The 22,089-nt window shown below is 35.6% G+C and overlaps 1 protein-coding gene across 1 annotated transcript in view; it reads left to right on the forward strand.

Annotated features, from left to right (window-relative positions):
- The window catches only part of ANKS1B (ankyrin repeat and sterile alpha motif domain containing 1B), a 678,567-nt gene that overhangs the window by 410,056 nt on the left and 246,422 nt on the right, over positions 1-22,089 (forward strand). The window lies entirely within an intron of this gene.

A 22,089-nucleotide genomic window follows, 5' to 3' on the forward strand; every position in this document is an offset into this window, starting at 1 on the left:
CCCCTTTTGTACATACTAAAGACATTTAATGAATATAATCTGAACTTATCACTGTTTTGCTTTAATGTGTCTAAAGACTTACATGTTGAACCTTAGCAATCATTTGTGTATATTTAACACTTTTTAACAAGCCATTACATAACAACCAAGGGCACCTGATTTTATGCACAAGAAATTCATAATAAGTATAAATTTTATTCTCCTCCCCAAGCTTGATTTTATTCCAAAGATGGAGCTTATTGTCTCAAAAGGAGTTTCCCAATGGAAAAGATGAAGTACAGAATATTTGGACATTTCAACTATCCTTGCTTTTTGTCTTGAATTCATTCCCTTGACTCTCATAATTGTTGAAATTTGCACTTGTAAAACAAGTCGTTTTTTTTTTATTATTATTTCCCTGTGTCTATTGTTCAAGTTCATTGAGCTATACTGTGTTAAAAAATTTGTAATATAATACAAAGAAAGTAGCTGGACATTGATAGAAAATGCTCCAATATCACAGAAAGAAAATCTGGGCTTGAGTCTCACTCCTGCTGATTATGTTAGTTAGATTACTTATACCCCCAAACATTATAACCTACCTTTGCACCTTATTTTCCACTGATTCTCCTCCACGTCTCTCCCAGCAATCAATTATAGCTACTCAGATTTCCCAAGCCATCTGGGTTTTCTTTTCTTTATATCTTTGCTTGTGTATGATTCCTCTGCTTGCAATATCTATCACTTATTTCTACACATCTAAGTCCCGTCCATCCTCCAAGTCTCAAATCTTTTCTCAGAGTTTATTCCTCCTCTGGAGCCCGCAAAACTTCTTTAGTGGTACACATGCTATAATGTATTTGCATGTTTCCTGACTATAATCTCTTCAAAAAGATGGACATTATTTAATTAACTTTTATTACTCCAGTATCTCCATCTGATATATGTATTTCTTGAAAGATTAGATGAATGAATGAATGAATGAATGAATGAATGAATGAATGAACGAACGAAAGAATGAACAGCCAAAAGAATATTTATTTTCTTTTTGGTAAAATGGGGGAAAGAGTACATACCTCACAGATTGTCATGAATATTATATTTAATTAGATATTATAAGTGAATATCCTCTGTTAACAATTGTGCTATAAAAATGTAAGATATTTTAATACTATCTTATGAGAGGAACTAAAGTAGACTTGACTTATACTAACGTAGAGTCAACAGAGAAAATAAATTCTATGAATAAAAGTATTCCTCTGTGTAATGAGTTAGGCTTCAGTAAGTGTCTTTTTGATCATGACTGTGGTGCACTGTATGGGAAATTCATTGCTTGGTCCATTGTAAGCAACTCTTCCTCTGAATCATTCATATCAAATTTGTTTGGATAGTAAATGCTGACACTTGGGGAACAGATACTCATGTTTGAATGTCACCGATGTGGAGGTAGAGTTCTGTTTTAAATTTGCAGATGCAGAGCCACAGTGCTCCCCACAGATGCCCTCAAATTGCCTATTTGTTTCAAATACACTTTGATGATACCTTAAAGTGCTACTGAAGTTTTGAGCGAATCTATCAACAGTAATGGTAACAAAGGCAGGTTGCAGGAGAGTTTAGCAGTAGCCAGGCAATTCCCCAAGCCTTTTGTCAGGCACTATTGCTCTGCAATCTAACGAATGCAGGGAACACAGCACCCAGCATAATGACAGGCATGCAACAAAATATGTAATAAATATTTAGAATGAGTGGGAGGTGGAAGTCAAGACTTGCATCATTTTGGAGATTCAGTCAGAATAAAATAGGCAAGAGATTAAAATTACAAAATACTAATATGTTTCTATTCACTACTAACCACATGACTCTGCACTTGGTAGCCATATAGAAAACAATAAAACAATCCACTGTGTGATAAATGATGAGATATGAAGAAACCCTCTGAAAATGTAATACATTTTACTTTGCTCATGCCATTTGATTACTCGCCAGACTAAGAAACCAGTATAGTATAGCCAGTAAGTGCACAGACTCTAAAGTCAGATACCTGAGCCTGAAAATTGGCAGTTTTACTGACTAGTTGTATAAGCTGAACAAGTTATTTAACCTCTCTAGGTTTGCTCATCATCTAAAGTGGAAATAATAACAGCACAGATCTCATAATGCTGTTACAAGGCTTTAAAAAGATAATGGATGTGAAACACTTAATGCAATGCTGGGTTCATGATAAAGATTCAGTAAATGTTATATCAGGGACCCTTACAGAGCAGAAAACTTTAGCCATTCCTCTTGCATAGGTCATTTAAACCATCTAAACCTCAGTCTCCTTCTCTATAAAATGAAAATAATAAAACCCACATCAGAGGAATATTTGGGGAATTAAATTAGCTGATACACTTGAAATAGCACTATAGAATTCTATGAGAAGTGAGGTATTCAGAGGGATACAAAGGAGTTTTTGGAAAAGCAAGAATGCATTGCTCTGGTTCCCCTCCTTTCATGTTGCCTCAACAATGACTAACAGATATAAAACAAGAGGAATAAACTTATATCAGCATGGGAAATTATAATGGGTAGCATCAACATGCCAGTAATTCAAGAGTTCGTGCAGGATAGAAGGCAAAGTGAATAAGATTGAAGACAGAGAAGATATATAATTCCCCATATGTGAAGCAACAACTCCCTAAGGTAATAAACTGAAGAAGACTTAGAAAGTTCAGTTCAAGAATCAAAAATATACGTGGAGGCAGTGAGGAGGTATCACTAGATCCTACTAAGTGCCACTGGGAAACATGCCAATGCCAAAAGTCAGCAAGCAAAGATCAGGTAACAAGCTCACGTCTGATTTATATTTAGAGGAGACATTGTCACATTTGGTTCCTAATGAGGACAACTGTAACAGGTAAAGAATGAGGACACTGTCCTAGTTCACTCCTGGCTACTAACCTCAAATACAGAAAAAAAAAAAAAAAAAAAAACAAAACATTGGAACAGAGAGAAAAGTCTCTCTTGTGACTGCTGCTGCTGGTTCTGATCTTCTACTAACTTGTGATCAGTAGATGAGTGGTTCTTAATTCTTAGTGTGCATTGCAGTCATGTGGAAGTTTTGTTGAAACACAGATTAGTAGGCCTCACCCCTAGATGTGCTAGAGTGGAGCCTGAGAATTTGAATTTCTAACAAATTACTGGGAGATGCCGATGCTGCTGGTCTGGGGACCACATTTTGAAAAACACTGCTCTAGACCTGTTCTGCCCTTCATAATAGCCACTACCACCTGTGACTATAAGATTTCGATTGACAAAATTAAATGAAATTGGAAATCCGATCCCTGATTTTCACCAGCTACATTCCCAGTTCATAATAGCTGTATGTGGCTAGCAGCTACCATATTGGACAGCACAGCTACAGAACATTTCTGTCACCTCAGGAAAGTCCAATGGACAGCCCTACTCTAGATTAAAAAGTAAACTTCAGTGAACAGGGCACCATGCACAACTGCAAGAGGCATATTTGTGCTGTGTCAATGGAGGCCCCTGGAATTGTGCAATATGGCAGACTTGGCTTTTATTTAAGCTTTTCCATTCTCACTTCCTATATATCCTAAAGACAGAAAGGACTCCCTCAATCTCTATCAGAACTCATCTCAGTTCTGCAAAAGAGACAAGCCAAACCTTCCTCAGCAAGAGTGAGCGTGTAGAAAAATAATTAGATGCATTAAATGATGCCTCGAAAAAAAAAGAAAAAAGAAAAAAAATGCTTGCTCTAAGGGATCAAAACAATGCCATCCCATGAAATAAAATTACTCTTAAGAAAAAGTTTTCCAAACTACTAATGTCAAAATGGATCTCAACAGTATTCAGCAGACTAATGCTGTATGAAACTAGAATAAGCAGTTATGAAGAGTAGAAGTTATAAAATTACAAAGGGTTCCATTGAATAATGTTCATGTCAAATTCAAAACTATAATTTATGGAGGTAAAAATACATGGATCATGAGAAACCCAAGTTAATGAAGTAAAGAGTAATTCAAGACATTCAGTAGGCAGATCACATGTACAGAGAAAGAAAAATTATAAGAAAAGACAAAAATAGAAGAAAAGTCCAAGAGATCTAATATGCATATGATACAGGAATTTCAGAAGAGCATAATTTTTAAAAAGCATCAATAAAAGAGAAAATTTAAAAAATTTCCTGAGCTAAAGAAAGTCATAAATAATAAATCACAGAAAATTTACTGAATATAAGTAAAATTTCTGAAAGAATCAAGTATACAAGAAAATTTGAAATATCATTAATTTAAAGGATGAAGAAACATTCCTATAAGCATCTAAGTAGACATTATCAAAACAATCAGGTCACCCATAAAGGAATAAAACATATTCTGATACTAGACACTCAACTCTAAGCACCCAGAAGACAATGGAGAAGAATTTGTAGAATTTTTAGAGAAACGGGTCAGGACTCCAGATTCAAGAATTACATCCCCAGCCAAGGTTTGCAAGATCATAGGAAGTAAGTCATTTTCAGATATGTATTTTAGAAAATAACCTACCCTTTTGAAATAATTACTCAGAGATATACTTTAGTTAATTAAGGGATAGATAATAATAAAAACCCCAAGAATGAGCAAGGAAAATATCAGTATTAAAGCTTCTGGAATGTAAAATGAAACTTGTAACACATAGAACATATTTTCAAATAATTGTTTTCAATATGGTTCTAAAACTTAATATAAATGTTTTAAAATTGAAAAGAGAAGGTAAAAAATATAGAATAACATAGTACAGACACTTTATCTAAAACCCCAGATTATTTTAATATAAATTGGCAAGGGTGGGAGAATTTGAAGAAGCAAGATAAGTATGCTAATTTTCTCATTTTAGGCATGCAAGATGGTTTAGCAGTCAAGAGTATAACTACCTGGTTCATATGCTGTTCCACCAATTAGTGGCTGTGTAACCTTGGGGAATTACTTAGCATTTCGAAGCACTGGGCTTCTCACCTATAAAATGGGAATACCATAATACCCCAGAGTGGTGTGGGAGTAAAATCAGATAATGCATGTTAAGTGCTTAGCACCAAAAAGCACTCGGTGAACATTAGCTACTAATTTATAGAGAGAAATCAAAAGATACTCTTGATGAAGGAAGAAATAGATCTGAAAATGAGTTTGGAAACATAAAAATAATGACTAAAACAACATACACGCACCCTCCAAATCATTCTAAAAGAATAAATGTACCTTACAAACAGAAACAAGATCAAATGTATTAGTCATTTGAATATGTCAAAGAAGAATACTATAGAGCCCTTAAAATAAATGTGTTCTCACTGTTTAGGTGATATTTATATTTTGAAATGTATTTAATTTAAAAAAATACACAGAGTGATCACAATTTTGTTGGGGAAAAATCTAGGTGCACAGAAAAAAAGACTGAAAATGTATACACACAAACATAAATATTAATAATCATTGCTAGGTGTTGGAATCATGGGTGTCCTTTTCTTCTCTATTTTCACCAATATCTGTAATCAATATTTATCATTTTCACAAACAGAAAAAAAAGATTGTTTTATTTCTAAATAACTTTCTTATTAACCACTGTTAACATTTAGGTAAATATTACTCTAGAATTTTTCTTTACATGCAAATATGTATTTATTTAATTCATTCATTCATTCAAAGAATATTTATTGGTTACCTATTATGTTCCAGGCTTTGTTCTAGTAAAAATAAATAAATAAAATTTCTGCCATCCTGGAACTTAGTTGAGGGGGAGCAGCATAAATAGGTAAAATACATATTTTTTGATATTGATAAGTAGCATGCCAAAAAAAAATATCAAGCTGGGGAGGGGATAAGGATTAGTAGTTGCTATTTTAAATAGGGTGACATGTGGAGGTCTCATTGAGAAAATAATGAAGTAAGATCTCACTAGTGATAGGCACTTAGAGGATGTTACAGGGCATCATGTGGCTTCTTAAGGGAAGACAGTCGCAGGTACAGGGAACTACAAGTACAAAGGCAGTCATTCAGAAGAATGCTTAGTGTGCTGGAGAAATATAAAGAAGCAGGATGGCTAGCTATAAGTAAGCAAAAAAGAGAGGACTAGGAGCTTAGATTATAAAACTGGGGTGAAGTGTGCACAGGGCTGAGATCACATATGGCCTCATAGACCATTGTAAGGGTTTTCAATTTAACCCAGAGTGAACTGAGGTTCCAGTGGAGAGTTTTGAGCAGAGAAGTGATATAATCTGGATGCAGGACAGGGCACATTTTCCCAAGTGGTGGGGAGACCCAGCCCTACACCGAGAGAAGAGAGTCCTTTGGCAGAGAGGGTAGAAAGAATTCGACATACACGCCAAAGCTGGGGTCAAAAGGAAAGTTTATTAGAAAAGGGATAACACTCCACAGACAAAGTGTGGTCTCCTCTCAGAGGCAAAGCGAGAGGGACAGTGAGATAGAGACAGAGTAAGGACACTGAGAGGGACCCTGAGTATTCAGGGAATTCAGTTTACATATCATTCTTTACTTCCTGTGAGTTATAGTTTAAAAGACTTTGTTAACCCATATCCTTTGATACAGACATGCAGTGAGAAACAGGAAAAGTATGTGGAGTGAAAAGGTAAGAATACGTAGAGTGAAAGGCCTGCCGGCAGTTCTCAGCCTTTAATTCATAGGTTCCCCATGGTTTTAGCCACAGGGAATGACTCTTGGTGCCTGTTTCCCCTTCACAGGAGTGGGGAACTGGTTGTTAGCAATCCCAGCAGAAATCTTCCTTTATTCTGCAGGTGTCCTCTTGGCCTGGCTGCAGGGCTGATCAGCATATTGCAGCCTCTGAATGCAGCTTGATTAACATTTTTAATTCTCTTGCCTCCTCCCTTCTTTAATCTGACTTGGATTTACTTTGGTTCCTGTGTTGAGAATTGTCTGAAGAGGTACAAGGGTGGAAACTGGAAACCAGTTAGGATACTATTACAACAATCCAGGGGAAAGATGGTGGATGATAAATAGGCAGATTATAGGTATATTTTAAAGGTATAGCCACCAGGATTCACTGCATGATTGAGTGTGGGGTGCAAGGAAAAAAAGAGACATAAGAATAACTCTAAAGCATCTGGATATAAAAGTCTGGAGTTCAAGGGAGGTCAGGCTAAAAATAAAGCTGCGGGCATTGTCCTTGTTTAGGTGATATTTTAAGCCCTGAGACTGAAGAAACCAGCAAGGGAATAAATAAACAGAGAAGGAAAGGTTCAACTATGCCATGCCTGGGGCACTTCAATAATTAAGACATTGGAGAGATGAGGAACAAGCAAAGGAGAATGAGAAGGAGCAGCATGTGAGGTAGGATAAAAACCAGAAGAATGTGATCATCGAAAGTGTTTCATACAGGAGAAATGATAATCTGTATTAATTGTATAGATGGCAGATCAAGTAGGATGGGGATTTAAAAATGTTCATTTTAGTAATGTGGAGATTTTGCTGCTGTAGATAAGGGGGTTTCAGTGGAGGAATATGGAACAAAAGCCAATTTGGAGTGGATTTAAGAGGTCAGAAGGAGAAAAATGAGAATTAGCTCCTCTTCTGCAGAGGTGGAACACTGCTTTCCATATTTTCTTACTTTAAGTTAATATCTCTCTTTCTGTATTAGAGTGGTAAAAATTGCAATTTGATTGCGTTTCATTTTTTCCTATCTATGGAAAAATCACATGATGCCCCCAACCTGAAAAATGCTGTAAGGCATTTTGTTAAATGAATATGCCATTTTCCAACACTTTGGCTAAAGTGGATCTCTCCTGCTTCCATAACCATCAAAAACCAAAACATACAGACCTTTTGCTTAGGCTACCTGACTGCTACTTTTGCAGTTCAAATTCAGGATAGATCCTTTGAAAGCTGAAGAGTGATTATTCATTTTAGAGTAGTTAAACATAATTTCCATTCTTTTTGTATTGTAAAATTACTTTCTTTTTTTGTGATTGTGTGAAAGATAGCAATAAGTAATCAATTTTTCTAGGCCACTTTACATACATTTGAAGCACATCAAGTTTTTCTGTCTGGATCTGATGGAAATATCAGCAGAGTTGAGCTATACTACAGTCATTGTCCCATCGTTGCTATGGCTATAGCATCAAACCCTTAGAGAGGGTTTTTATTTTACATAACATATTCTTAATGTTATAGTGCAAACGATTCTGAGACCCATGGAGCCAATTGAGATTAATTATGAGCCTTTATTAGTTGGCCGGCGATTGACTCTCTACCACACAGGGCTAGAGGAGATCAGCCCCGAGCTTTCAGAGGAGGCAGCTGATAAAGCTTAAGACCATATCCTGGTGGTCTCCTGAACAAGCAAGCAGATTACAGAAGTGGAAGTTGGCTGTTAGCATATCTTTGCCCGGAACAACACCCTGAATTAACAAGTAAATGGATTACGGAAGCAGACATTGGCCATCTTTATATCTTATACAATATACTTCCTAAACCACACACAAGCAAGTAGGACAACTTCTGGTATCTAAAGATATTTCTTCCCTGTATCTGACTTAGCTAGTTGGCTCACTTGAAAATTTTCCACCCTTAACACTTATCATAGCAACAGAAGTATTGATTTGAAACATAACTCACTAGATATAATTTATCTTTAACATTTCTGTATATTTTCTATGGTGTGTCTTGTTAATAGGATCACACTTTTGATGACTCTCCTGCCCTTTTGAAATGAGACACATCTTGCGAAGCAAGTGACAAAAATCTAGGCTGCTCATTGCTTAGGGGAATAGAAAATTTACAGGACATATTTGAATGCATTACATTCCCAAAGCTTTTATTGAAGATGTTTGGGTGCCTTTGAGTTCAAATTCAGGATAGATCCTTTGAAAGCTGAAGAGTGATTATTCATTTTAGAGTAGTTAAACATAATTTCCATTCTTTTGGTATTGTAAAATTACTTTCTTTTTTTACTTACAGACCTTAGATTATCAATCTGTTTTTTGTTTGTTTCGTTTCTCCAGAGCGGTGGGTTCTTCATTTCACTTTCACAACCAGTTGGGAGTGTATAAAAACAGTAAGCATTTTTAAAATGCTAAAAACCAAAGAACCTACACGCTTGAAAACAATAGACTTGAGTTAAAGGGATTCTTTTCTTTCTTCCCCCCAAACAGACTCTTCTGTTTGGGAAAATACATGGATACAGTGACCTCAGTATTACAAAGAAATACATTTTGGTAAGAGAGAAACAAAACCTCTTGGTTCCAAATGTAGTTATTCACTACAAGCCATTTATTCGTCTGGCTCTAGGCTATGGGAATTACTCCTAGCACAGACCTCTCTTTGAAATCTCTAACCCCCCAGGGGGTCGGAGATAGATGAGAAACTGCCCCTCTGAACTTGGCTTATACATGGGAAACAAAGAGGTTAGTGGTTGAGAGTAACAGAGGAAAGGCGTGTAGGAAGGGTGAATTTAGCTAACTTCCTTTGCTTGCAACAGGAGCTTCTTTCAATGTGAAGCGCATGCCAAGACAGATCAGGCACTCTACCAAAAAGATACAATAATTTAGTAATACAGTCTGCCCAGGCAGTTTAGCAGCTGGAAACGAAGGAGCCTTGGGATTTGCTATAAACTGTGGGGAAATTGGCCGATAGCCTCTCTCCTATACTGAGCAAAGGGAGCAAGAGAAAAGATTGTAAGTGTTTGAAATCAGAGCCAAATAGCATGGTATTCTGGTCTGAGAGCTGCCAGAACTCCAGCATTCTCTGGCTTCTCCATTAAATATTGAGCTTGGCAGTGTGGGGCTAACGGGGCAGGAAACAATAGACTTCACCTGGATGCATTTTCTGAAAGGCAGCTGCTGATCTTAAGTAGTTTGGGAGAAGGAATTTTATTACATGCTGGATCCAATGCCCTAAGCATCTAAGCATAGCAACCGCTTTTGGGCCAATTGTACAATCAGAAAAATACCCAAAAGTCACTGCTGATACCTGAAAAGGGACCCAAACTCGGTTTCAAACACCAGTAATACTCATATAGGACACCTTAGTGGACAGCACATTGTGCTGATGCTATAGGAAATTCTGGGGTAAGCCAGAAGCACAAGGCCTGGGAACGAAATGGAAAAAGGCCGGCTTTGGACTGGCCATACTGGCTCCTTTCTATATTTACTAACTATGTGATTCCTCTTCATTTTAAAGGTCATAATACAGTAGTCCCCCTTTATTCACAGGGGATATATTCTAAGACCCCCAGTGGATACCTGAAACCAAACCCTATATAAACTATGTTTTCTCTTATACATAGGTACCTGTGATAAATTTTAATTTATAAATTAAGCAATTTCACAAATAGATGATTTATTCTTTATAGTACCCTCAGCATATGATATTTTTTTCTTATTAAGTCAAGAGCTTTCACCTTTTTGCTTAAAAGAAACACTTTACAGCTTCTCTTGCATATCCAAATTGCCAGCATCACTACTCTTATACTCTGGGGCCATTATTAAGTAAAATAAGGGTTTACTTAAACGCAAGCACTGTGATACCACTATAGTGGAGCTGATAACTAAGAGACTAAGAGGTGGGTAGCTTATACAGCACTGATAACCCTGGACAAAGGGGTGATTCAAGATCTGGGTGGGATGGAGCGGAACAGCCTGAGATTTCATCACACTACTCAGAACAGTGTATGACTTAAGACTTATGAATTATTTGTTTCTAGAATTTTCTTTTTCTTTTTTTTTTTTTTTGGACTTTGGAAAGTGAAACTGTGAATAAGGTGGGCTATAGTAACACCCACTTTGAAGATTAAAAGCAATAGAATGACCTTGGACCTTAGAAAGCATATAATAAATGTTGGTTTTTCTTACCTAGTATTGAATCTTAGCCTTCATAATTTTTGAAATAAATTCCTTTCCAGGGAGTTTGCATTTACTTAATTTGACATATCTTTGGAAACTTTAATTGATTTTTGAACTTGGGGAATTAAGGAAAATAAGTTCTGTATAGTTGCCTCTGCGGCTCATTATTATTTGTTTGACTCACACTTCTATCTCAACATGTAGGTGAGCTGAAAAGACATTCTTCATATTCATATATAAATGGACATGTTAGCCAGAGCACATGAGCTCCATGACTAGGAAAACAAGGCAGATATATAAACTATAATAAGTTTATATAATTTACATTATAAATGAAAAATGTAGCATTCCTTCCAAATTTTTATAAGACCTAGCACTTCTTTAAAAGCTTGTTGAGACATGTTGACAGTATAAATTATCAAAATTTAGCTTTTTGTTCTCTTTAGTTGATCTAACTACAAAACACGCTCAATGATTAATTTGCATATTATCTTTTTTCCTGAATATCATAGAGTACTTAGAATGCTTTAAAATTACCATACCTCCATGAATTTCATTTGTGTTCTTTATAAATATACATTTTAGAGGGATCTTATATAAAAAGGATTTGTGCTATCTGAGTCCATACTTACAGTTAACTTGTTCTTCATTTACATAATTCTCAAGATAATTTATCGATTTCTATATTGCATCATACATTACAAAGAACTAACATGCAGGACAGGCAATTTATCATTAACTGTACCTATTTAGTAGTGTACATATCATTTAAAGAGTCATATTAAAAACTTTCAAGTCCTAATTAACTGGGTTTATTTAAAAACTGAAATGTTTATGAATGCACATTTTAACCATAAAAATATTTTGCTACAAAGTATTATGGCCAACTAAGTGCTCAGAAAGATCTTTCTGCAGGAGAACGAATATATTCCAAAGAGGATATGTTCTTTGAAACATCGCCTGCGCTCACAACCTTTGCTCTCTGAAACACCAGATTAGAAGACAAGGGCATCGATGTTGCTCTGAGTGCAGATGTCAGAAATAGCACTGCTATTTGTACACTGTGCCTTGGTTCAGGGGTAAGGTTGGAAGGCTGAGTCAAGATTTCAGGGAAACTAAAGGCAAATATAAATCTTCTGTAGAGAAAACCCTCTCTGTTCAGGTTGACAATATTCTGTAGATTAAGATCAACTATTGGGGTAACAATAAATTTGTTATCACCTTGAAAAGCAAACCACTATAAGTAGGTGTTAGCAAAAATCACAAATGCATGCTTAGTCCCCAATGACTATAGATAGTGTTACTAAAAAGGGAAAATAAAGCAGTCATTTTAATAAATAAAAGTAAAATATAAAGACATTCATAGTTGAAAAACTGAAAGCATTTACCACCAAGAGACTTTTTCCAAAAGAAAAATCTCAAGGATTATTTTAAGAAGAAAAATGATCTCGGACATTCTGAGGAGGGAATAGTGAATAAATAAAATGGTAAACATGTATGTGAATTCAAATAAAAATAGTCTGAATAAAATAATAATTCCAATTTGGAAAACTGACAAACAAAATATAAACGGACAACAGTATTTATTAGAGAAAGAGTAATTGAATTTCATGTGAACTAAAATCTTAAAATTGTTCAAGAAGAAGGTGGATAAGGTATTGTTCCACTTTAGACTGTTAAACTAAAAATATATGGTAACATTTTAAAGGTACCTAAAAAATAAAAATAAATTATATAAATTCCAAGCCAAAGAGAGAAAACAAATAAGAAAAAACAAAAAAGGGAATAGAGGCAAAAAAAAAAAAAAAAAGAATATGAAAGTATTAAAGATAGATATCAAAATGTAAAATAGGAGAACCAAGTTTAAATATGTAAATCATCAAAGTAAACATCAATTAGCTAAACCCACCAGATAAAAGGAAGTGATTGTTAGCTAGTAGGGAAAAAAATTCTAGCCTTATGCTCTTTAAAGTAGGCACATCTATAGCCAAGGGGTACACACACACACACACACACACACACACACACACACACACACACACACACAAAGATGAAACAAGTTCTACCTGAGAAATATTAGCCCAACAAAAGCTGAGGAAGCTGTATCAGTATCAAGCCAAATAGACTTTAACAGTAAAGGCATTACCAGAATATAGAGGGTTACTGTTAAATTATACAAGGTTCAATTCACCAGGAAAATATAAAAATTCTAAACACATATGCTTTTAAAAACTATATATATGATATACATCATATACTATACATATATTCAAGAGAACTACGTAGAAAAAATCATAAGTCCACTAAAGCTGTGAGACCAGCATAAAATAGAATGTTTTAACAGCTTAATTAATAAACTTAATCAAATAAAATGAATACTTTGTTTACAACAATTAGAGAATACCTGTTATTCTTATGATACTGATAAAAATTGATCTTGACTTGGCTATAAGCAAATTTCAACACATCAAAGACTCAGATTCATATACTTTCATTTTCTGACAATTCAATTAAGTTAAAGATTCCCATATTTGATCCCATAAATTTGTGAACTTAAATACACATTTCTAAATAACTCATGAAAAATGCATTTGTAGACAACATAATTCTAACTTTAAAATGTTTAGAGTTAAGCAAAAAAGTAAATACTAAATATCAAACATGGTAAAAGAAGCACAAGTGAAATTTCAGATCCTATGTAAGAAAAGAAGAAATGTTGAAAACTAATGAACTAAATGTAAATTCAAGAAATTTCATTAGAAATGATAGAAGAAACAGAAAAGGAAAAGATAGAAAATGGTAAAAAAAACAGAAACGAATGAAATAGAAAACTCATATACAAAGTCAGAAGTGTTATATTTTATAACACTTAAAAGTGTACTTTCTAGAAAAAATGGTAAAGAAAATAGGGAAAGTGTGCAAATGAACTATATTTGTAGTGAGAGGAGATATAATTCAGTTATATAAAAAGTTTCAAAAGATAAAAAAATTATCAACAAATTTTAATACTAACAGAAATAGACAAATTCTTTTCCCTTTGTAATTAATAGGTATTTCAGGGGAAAATGATTTTAAATTATTTAAATTTCTTATTCCTGATCGAACTTTTAAACCATTCATTTATTTATGATTTTATGGGCTCTTGTTTTTCTGTTTTATTCAATGGATTATAATCCATTACTGTTGTTATTTATTTTGTTCCTAAAATTGTCCTCAGTTTTACCAGTTGGAGTCCATTCAAGCTGACTTCTCTATCCTCTTGACATGCCTCATCATTCTTTGAGCAGTTCCTTGCTTTCTGGTACAAGGTGTTCCAAGCTTAGTTTGCATTTACCCTGCACTGACCCTGATATCAGTCATTTCTCAATGGATTCCTGTTTCTTTTAGTGGGAAATATATTTACTGGCCAAAGTCTAGGTTTCACTTATTGCCATTGGATGTCAATTTCCTAGGCCCTCTTAGTGGACAGAGTTAAGTAATGCATGTATGTATACACACATATACACAAACACATATTTATATCTCTATCTATCTATCATCTATCTTGAAAACATTGATATTGCCTATTCTAATTCAACATCGAAAGGTTCACTCTAACTTTCTCCCTCTTCGTATTTATAAATCTCTCCTTAAGCAGTGAGAAAGATGGTTCCCTTTAAGCTTAATATAGTTGCTTATTTCATCAACCTCTGTGTACCAATTTTTTATATCTATGGCCACTTCCTCCACACTCAAATATCTTTCTCACCCTAAAATTTGATTCCGCATGACAGCTGGGGACTCTGCAGCTTCCAGCAGGCCAAACCCACACATGGACACCCTCCTTTCTCCTACTGGGCTTTGACATCTCATGCCCGGCCACCCTATGTGTGCACACTTCCTTGGACATGGACATCTTCCTCGCCCTGCTTGAGTTCTGACCTCCCTTGCTAGGCTGCCACTTTGCAGGGATGCCCTTCTTGCTTTCTCAGTTTCTGACTCCTTCTGCCAGGCCGCTCTCTCTGCATGAATTCCCTCCTCGCCTTGCCCAGGCTACTTCCCTCTCAACCCTGCATGGGTTCTAACATGCCATGCTAGGTTGCCCACAAACATGGACACTACCATGACCCTGCTTGGGCTCTGGTACCTACTCTGGGCCCCTGCAAACTCCTCTCCTGGGCCAGTTCAAACCCTACTCTCCACTGAAGGTATGAATGTCATCTCACTCTTCTCCATCTAATGACCTGAGGACTGAACTGCTCAGGAGTAAAAGGGTAAGGGGACAGAGAATGACCAGCCATCTCACGTCTGAGCTCTTCCACTTATGGTTTAGGTTGTTCTTTCAGAACCTGGATCGTTTTTCTTAATTTCTTTTAAATAATTTAAAATTTTAGGTTACAGCTTTTGAATTCTTTGGAGTCATATTTTTTAATTTGTTTACTGTTGATAGCTGTTAAACATTCATTTTCATATCTTTTTCTTGCAATGTCTTTAAATGCTATTCCATCAAAATCTCTTTTTTGTTGTTTCCCATGTTTGCTGAGAAGAGATGTCCTCGACTATTCAGAAGAGGTTTTGTGTGAGAGCCAGCATGAGCCACAGTAGCTTTGCCTGCTTCTCAGTTCAAGGACTTTTTCCTTTGTTTTTGCCACGAAATATTAAGAAATATGGTTACATCTCTGCTTAATTTAGGAAGGCTTCCTGCTGTTAACCTCAGTATTCTCCAGAGTTCCATGCGCCTTGCCTTCCAAAGTAGTGCTCTCACATTTGAACATTATATTTTGCTATTATTACAGCAAATAATGTAATATGATTGCTTATTTGATCAACCTCTCTGTAAGTAACCAATTTTTTTTTTTTATATATCCATGGCTACCTCCTCCACACGCAAATATCTTTCCCACCCCACCTCTGGAACTTCTGCCTTCCATTCAACTCCCACCTTACCCTGATATGAAATATTTTACTCCCGGAGAGTGCTGGTGTTTTCACCCTATTCAATATTGATTCGGCTTATGAAAGTTGTCTTCAGAATGAGCCTCCAGCCTACTAAAAGCATGTATTTATTAGGAATTTCTGAGATTCTCAAGGGCTTAAGCTACTTCCCTTTGTCTTTTTGCAGGATTTTTTTTTCAAGTTCTGCTGGTGTTCTCAGTATTCTGCGAACACTAGGCCTTCTCCATTTAGAAATCATTCTGATGGCAGTTTCTGGGTCCCATGGCTTGTAGGCTCCATCAAATTTCCTTTTTTTTTTTTCCACCACTGAAGCTACACAGCTGTTAATCCAGTTCTAGATCCTGCTGCTGCCACATGATTCGGCTCTGTATCCATTTTCCAAAGCCACAAGATCCCTTGATACCTGGTTTATTGAAGATATCACCCATAGACTGGGTTTGCTGTTGTGGTGGTTGTTTTGCTATCATGGACTCATTTTATTCTTTCACCTTCATATGTATTGGGTTTTTTTTAAGACACTTGGGGGATTAGTTTTTTAAAATACTTTATTATTATCCTGTTCTGGGCATCAGAAATACTAGGTGATCTTTTAAAAGTGTAAATCAGATCATGTAAACTCTACCCCTACCTTCATCTCTGACCTCACCTCCAACCATTCTACTCGCCTGTGATGGATAATATTATGTGTCAAGTTAACTGGGCCACGAGGTGCCCAGACATTTGGTCAAATATTATTCTAGGTGTTTCTATGAGGCTGTTTTTGGATGAGATTAACGTTTACTTTGGTAGACTCGGTAAAGCCAATTACTTTTCCTAATGTGGGTGGACCTCTTCTAATCAGTTGAAGGACAATACAACCAAAAGGCTAACCCCTACCTCAATTCTGGTTCTCAAGCCTTTGGTTCCAGACTGTAACTATACTTTCTCTCTCCCTCCCTCCCTCTTTCTCTTTCTCTGATGTACCACCCTCTCACCCCTCTATTGTGGCTACACTGGCCTACAGAATAGCCTCTGGGACATTAATACTTTCTTCCCTCTGCCCGCAATAACAACTTCTATCTCATTACTGTGCTTTATCCTCCTTAGAGAACTTATCATCATCAGGAGTCAGACTATGTTTGATTTGCCTGCAGTTGTTTCCTTCCCTGGAATGTCGTCACCCTGAGGGCAGGATATCACTGTGGCGCTGCTGAAACTGGCATCTAGTACAGTGCCTAGCACACAGAAGGCATTTTACACATATTTGTGAAATGAATTTAGAATTTCTACTAATATCAACATCAGCACTAGAATCCCTGAAAATGGAGAATTTTTTTTTCTAAAGAGGAATGCAATAACCCAATAGACAAAAGCTATCATCTATAATAGAAGAAATTACTTGTTTTCCATAGTTTGTTTCCATCTTAACGTGGCATTTTTTGGTTTTATTGTTATTCAGGTATTTATATGAGTAATAAAGATCAAGGGCAAAACTGAGTAAAAAGAGATTGAACTGCTTGCTATTGGATACTTACTCTGACATTTCTTTAAAATGCTAATGACACTTTGAATAACTATCGAACTGGAATTCACGCATATTTAGTTCTGTACTTTGGCATATACACTTATCAAAAGGGAAGTGTGAAATTAAATAAGTTATGAAAACAGTTTAATCTATACACTTTTCCTTATTTTTATCTAAGTAGTAAAAAAATGTTGAAATTCTTTCCAAAATATACTTTTAAAAATATACAAGCAGAAACAAAGAAGTAAATCCTATATATTTACCATGTCAAAATAACAATCTGTATTGAATGCCTAATACAATCAATTACTAGTGCATTTCTTTGTAAAAACAAAACCCTCTAGGTTAAAAATCATTGTTGTAATAATAGAAACATGTATTTAACAGGCATTGTTCTAGATGCTTTACTTCTACTATTTCATTCAGTCTTCACAGCACTTATAGGTATATATTATTACAATCATCATTTCCAGAAGTGAAAATACAAACGTTGCTAGAATTTATTTTGAAAAATGTATTAATTTTTTTTAAAAATTTGGCACATAGACTGAATCAGTTATCAATTGCTATGTATCAAAGTACCCCAAAACTTAATGGCTTAAAATAACAGCCATTGGTTTAGCTCCTGATTCTGGTGGGTGTTTTCATCAGGTCTGTGCCAGCCTCCGCTGATCTGGACTGGGCTTACTCAAGCATCTCAAGCATCTGTTGTCAGCAGGCTGATTGGCCTGGGGTTAGACGGTTCTGGATGGCCTCACTCGCATATGTAGAAGCATGTCCTGTAGTTTCAAACTAAATCTTTGCTGCAGGCATATTTACTGCATAACTAATTAGCTGTTAGGCAATTTGCTGTAAAAGATAAAATAACAAAATATAAAAGAGGGACATTTAAAAAGACATAATAAACATGAAAAAATTAATAACAAAATTTAAGACTTTATTGAGAAAAAAGAAAATACATTGTCTTTGAAGATTTTTGTTAATATTTTTGGGGTTTTTACATTTTGTTTTATTTTAGGGGGAGGGAGTACCTTATTGATTTAACTCATTCAGCATTGCACTTTTTTCCTTTTCACTAAAATTCTTCCGTTATATAAAGAGGTAGCAGTTTCCAACTAAAGAATTAATAGTTAATCCTCTGGAAGACCGTTGTGAATTAGCAGCCACCTTTCATATTTGCCATAGCTTGGTAAACTTTTGGTTTTGGCAAGTGGGAAGTATGATTGAGCTCATGGAAGGATTTGCAAACACTGATATGTTATCATTTTTTAGCAGGGCATACAATCTGGCTTTACATGTTGCTTTGCAATTTGGCTTCATATGTAGTTGTTAGCATCCATATTTTAAGATGACCACGTCTACTCGTCACCGTATAAACCATTATGAAGGCTAAGATTTATATAATATAAAAATAGGAGTACTAGGAGAACTTCCATCAATGGAAAATGAAACCAAACTGACAAAATACATTGTCTGTCAAATGGAAACCAAACTGGCAATCAATTATTTCATCTTTTATGGCAAAATTGCCTTAAAATGGCCAATTAGTTGTGTAACGAAATGTTTGAGGCAAACATGCTTGTGGCAAAACTACCTAGAACTATGTGGAGGTTCACTGGCTATCGACCGAAGTTATAGGGGTGGCTGGTGTATTAACCACGCCTTTTTTTGTTTTTTGTTTTTATTTGTTGTTTGTTTGTTTTTTGATGCTTTGATGTCTTGGGACCTTGCTGACTTTGGAGGGACCACCCCTCCCAAAGCTCCTAATTCTTAGACATAGTAAATAACTGGCCTGCAAACATTCCTTTCATATGCAAACCAACCAATCCACAGCCATATCCCAACAACATCTTTATCAAGCTGTCACCCACCTTTTCCTTCACTCATTCTGCCTCCTGACCAATCCTGGTGCTTCCCTGTGTGCCCTGCCCACCCCACTCAAAGTATGGCCTGCTCCCTTCTCTTGGGATCGAAGAGTATACAGTCTATCTTTTCAATGGCAATTGTCTCCTGATCTGCTAGCCTCTTTATACTTAATAATAAATAATAAAGCCTACAATTTCAACCCCCCGGGTAATGTATCATTTCATCATCTAGCAAGCCAACCTGGGCTTGTTCACATGACAACAGTTTTCAAGAGCAGCAAGAGAAAAAGCCCCAATGCATAAGAGTTTTTCCAGTCTCTGCCTATATCATGTTTGCTATTGTCCTATTGGCCAAAGCAAGGCACATTGCCATACCCAGAGTCCTATGGGAAGAATGGATAGAGGGCCATAACTGCAATCAAACAGGCATTTCAGGAGGTTTCATATCAACTTCTCCTTGTGTCTGACTTGAGTGAGTAATTCTTAGAGTTTGGTCACAGAAATAAATAAATAATATTTGCCTTTTCATATTTCTTAGCAAAAATGTTACCAACTGTCATGGTGCTAAAAACTATTATTCAAAAGACTAATCTCATAAGCTAACTAAATTCTCTTTTACTTAAAGAAGCCACTGCTTGTGACTAGAGGACTTGGACAGTAGAAAGTATTTTGGAGTTGTGATTATAGTCATTTTGATCAAACTACAGATGGGTTGATAAATTAATAATAATATTCACAGAAAACTTTAATATTATGCCCTTCAAACTCATTATTGTGAGCATGGTCAGAAACCTCTTGACTAATATTTACATAATCTTTTTCCCATAATAGGCCGATTCTTTTCAATTTTCCTTTCAAACTTAAACTTTTTAGCCTTGTCATCAACTTTCAAAATAAAATTCTAAACTTCCTTATTTCAGAATTTCTACTTCATTTTACATTATTTATCCATTACTGTCATTCCATACCAACCTGCTTACAGTTGTAAAGCACTGTGGGGGAGCCAAATAGCCTAGGAAAAGAGAAAATAAATTCGAACAGAATGCCAGGTTTCAATTACTCTTAGCATTAGCTTACTTCCATAAAGCGGAAAAAAAAAATGCTTTTAGTCCACTTACCCCAAATTCCAGACACAGTCATAAACAGGAGAAACAAGTCCATCCTCACAAAGGGCCTGCTTGCTCTTCCTTGAACCCTACATTCTTTTATCTTAATAGTGATACGTTTTCCACACCAGTGGGCATAGGAATCTGATAGACCTTAGTTTGAATCTTGGCTTAACCACTTACCAGCTAGGGAAACTGCAGCAACTTAATTTATGTGTCAATTTTGATTTCTAAAACAATGTACAGAATAGGCCATAAGCTCTAACCTTTAGAAAGAATTCAAAGCTGTCTTGCCTCACTCTCCACCCACTGTTCTATTCCAAGAAGGGTCTCTGTTGTGAGAGGAGGACAAAGTGAAGTTTTGTCAAGGTCGTAGTATATCTGCGCTAGAAAGGGACAGAGTTTTGTGGGAAGATAAAATGATTATAATAGTGCTGGGTAGGTGCAAATTGTTTCTCTTTTAGATTGTTGTCTCTTGGACCTCTCTTCCTGTCACTCTTCCTTCTTTCATCTCAGTATACTGTTGTAATAGGTCTGGGCAGTGGGCATCATCTGTTTGGAGAAGTCAAACAGGACCCAGGGTGAGGTCTAGGGATATGCAAAGCCAGGAGCAAACTTGTTCTATCAGCTCCAAGGTAGGGAACTACACAGGGACCTAGGACCAAACTTCAACAAAAAAAGTCAATTTGTCTATAGCATCCTCCTGGCAAATATCCATCGTGGTTGCTGATTTGTGTAAATATGTGAATTCAGTATTCTGGCTATATCTCTTTCTATCAGAAAATCATGATTATTATTTTTTCACAGGATTGCTATGAGAGTCAAATGAAATGATGTAAATATAACCCCTAATTCAGTGCCTAGTAAATAGCACATACCTATTAAATGTTACTTATTAATTTATAAAATCTTTGGATTTGTAATAATAACTAACTTCTTTAAAGGGTGAGTCAGCTTTGGACTTGTAATTATTATCTACTACATTGGCTACACAGTATGTAATTTTATTTCCACAAGATTGGGTTATAAGCTTATTGGGTAATTTAACTTTTGATTGTGGCAGATATTTAGCTATATGAATTAAAATGACCAGTCAAAGAGGTAAACTGACTTCCTTTGCTAAGTTTTTTGGCCAGGTTTTTACCTAGTGTATCTTTAGAAGACAAATTAGATCATAAAAACATGGTATATTTTAAATGTCAGAGAACATTTATATTTTGTCTTAATAAAAAATATAAAGCAATAAAAATTATCATTCTTTAGTTTCTAGTTTGCATTACATTTTCAAAGACCTAAAGAAATTCAAAAATAACTAATGGTATTTCAGAAAAGAAAGAAAAAGATAGCTTTATGTTAATAGCTTAATATCAGTTTCCTATAAGAGTCTCACTTTTTAGTGATATCGACAGTATTGTTTGCCTACGTTAAGCCTGAGCAAATTCTATTTGTCTAAGTTATGTAAGCTGTGTAGAATTATTCTTAATTTTATATTTAAAGTAACACTATTAGGATTATTAACCTTAAATTACTTTTCGTACTTTTCAAGATTTTGTTTTGCGAATTTATTTGCTGGGAGAAGGGCAGAGGGATGTCGTTATGCATGACCTCGATTTACTTGCTTGTTGTCCTACTGAACAATAGCTCATTTACTGGGAGGGTTTGGACATGGGTGTCTCACTTTAAAACACCCAGTTTTGTTATATTGTATATATAAAACATATTCTCTGGGGACAAGGGAGAAGGATATACAATCACTCATTTAATACCTAATTCATACTGCTGAAATACACCCTAAGGTGTATCAAGAAGATCCTATTTGCTCGCTAGCATGCTCTCATATTCTCTCTCTCT

Source organism: Pteropus medius, unplaced genomic scaffold (genome assembly GCF_902729225.1).
Source record: "Pteropus medius unplaced genomic scaffold, Ma_sr-lr_union100, whole genome shotgun sequence".
Classification (NCBI taxonomy): Eukaryota; Metazoa; Chordata; class Mammalia; order Chiroptera; family Pteropodidae; genus Pteropus; species Pteropus medius.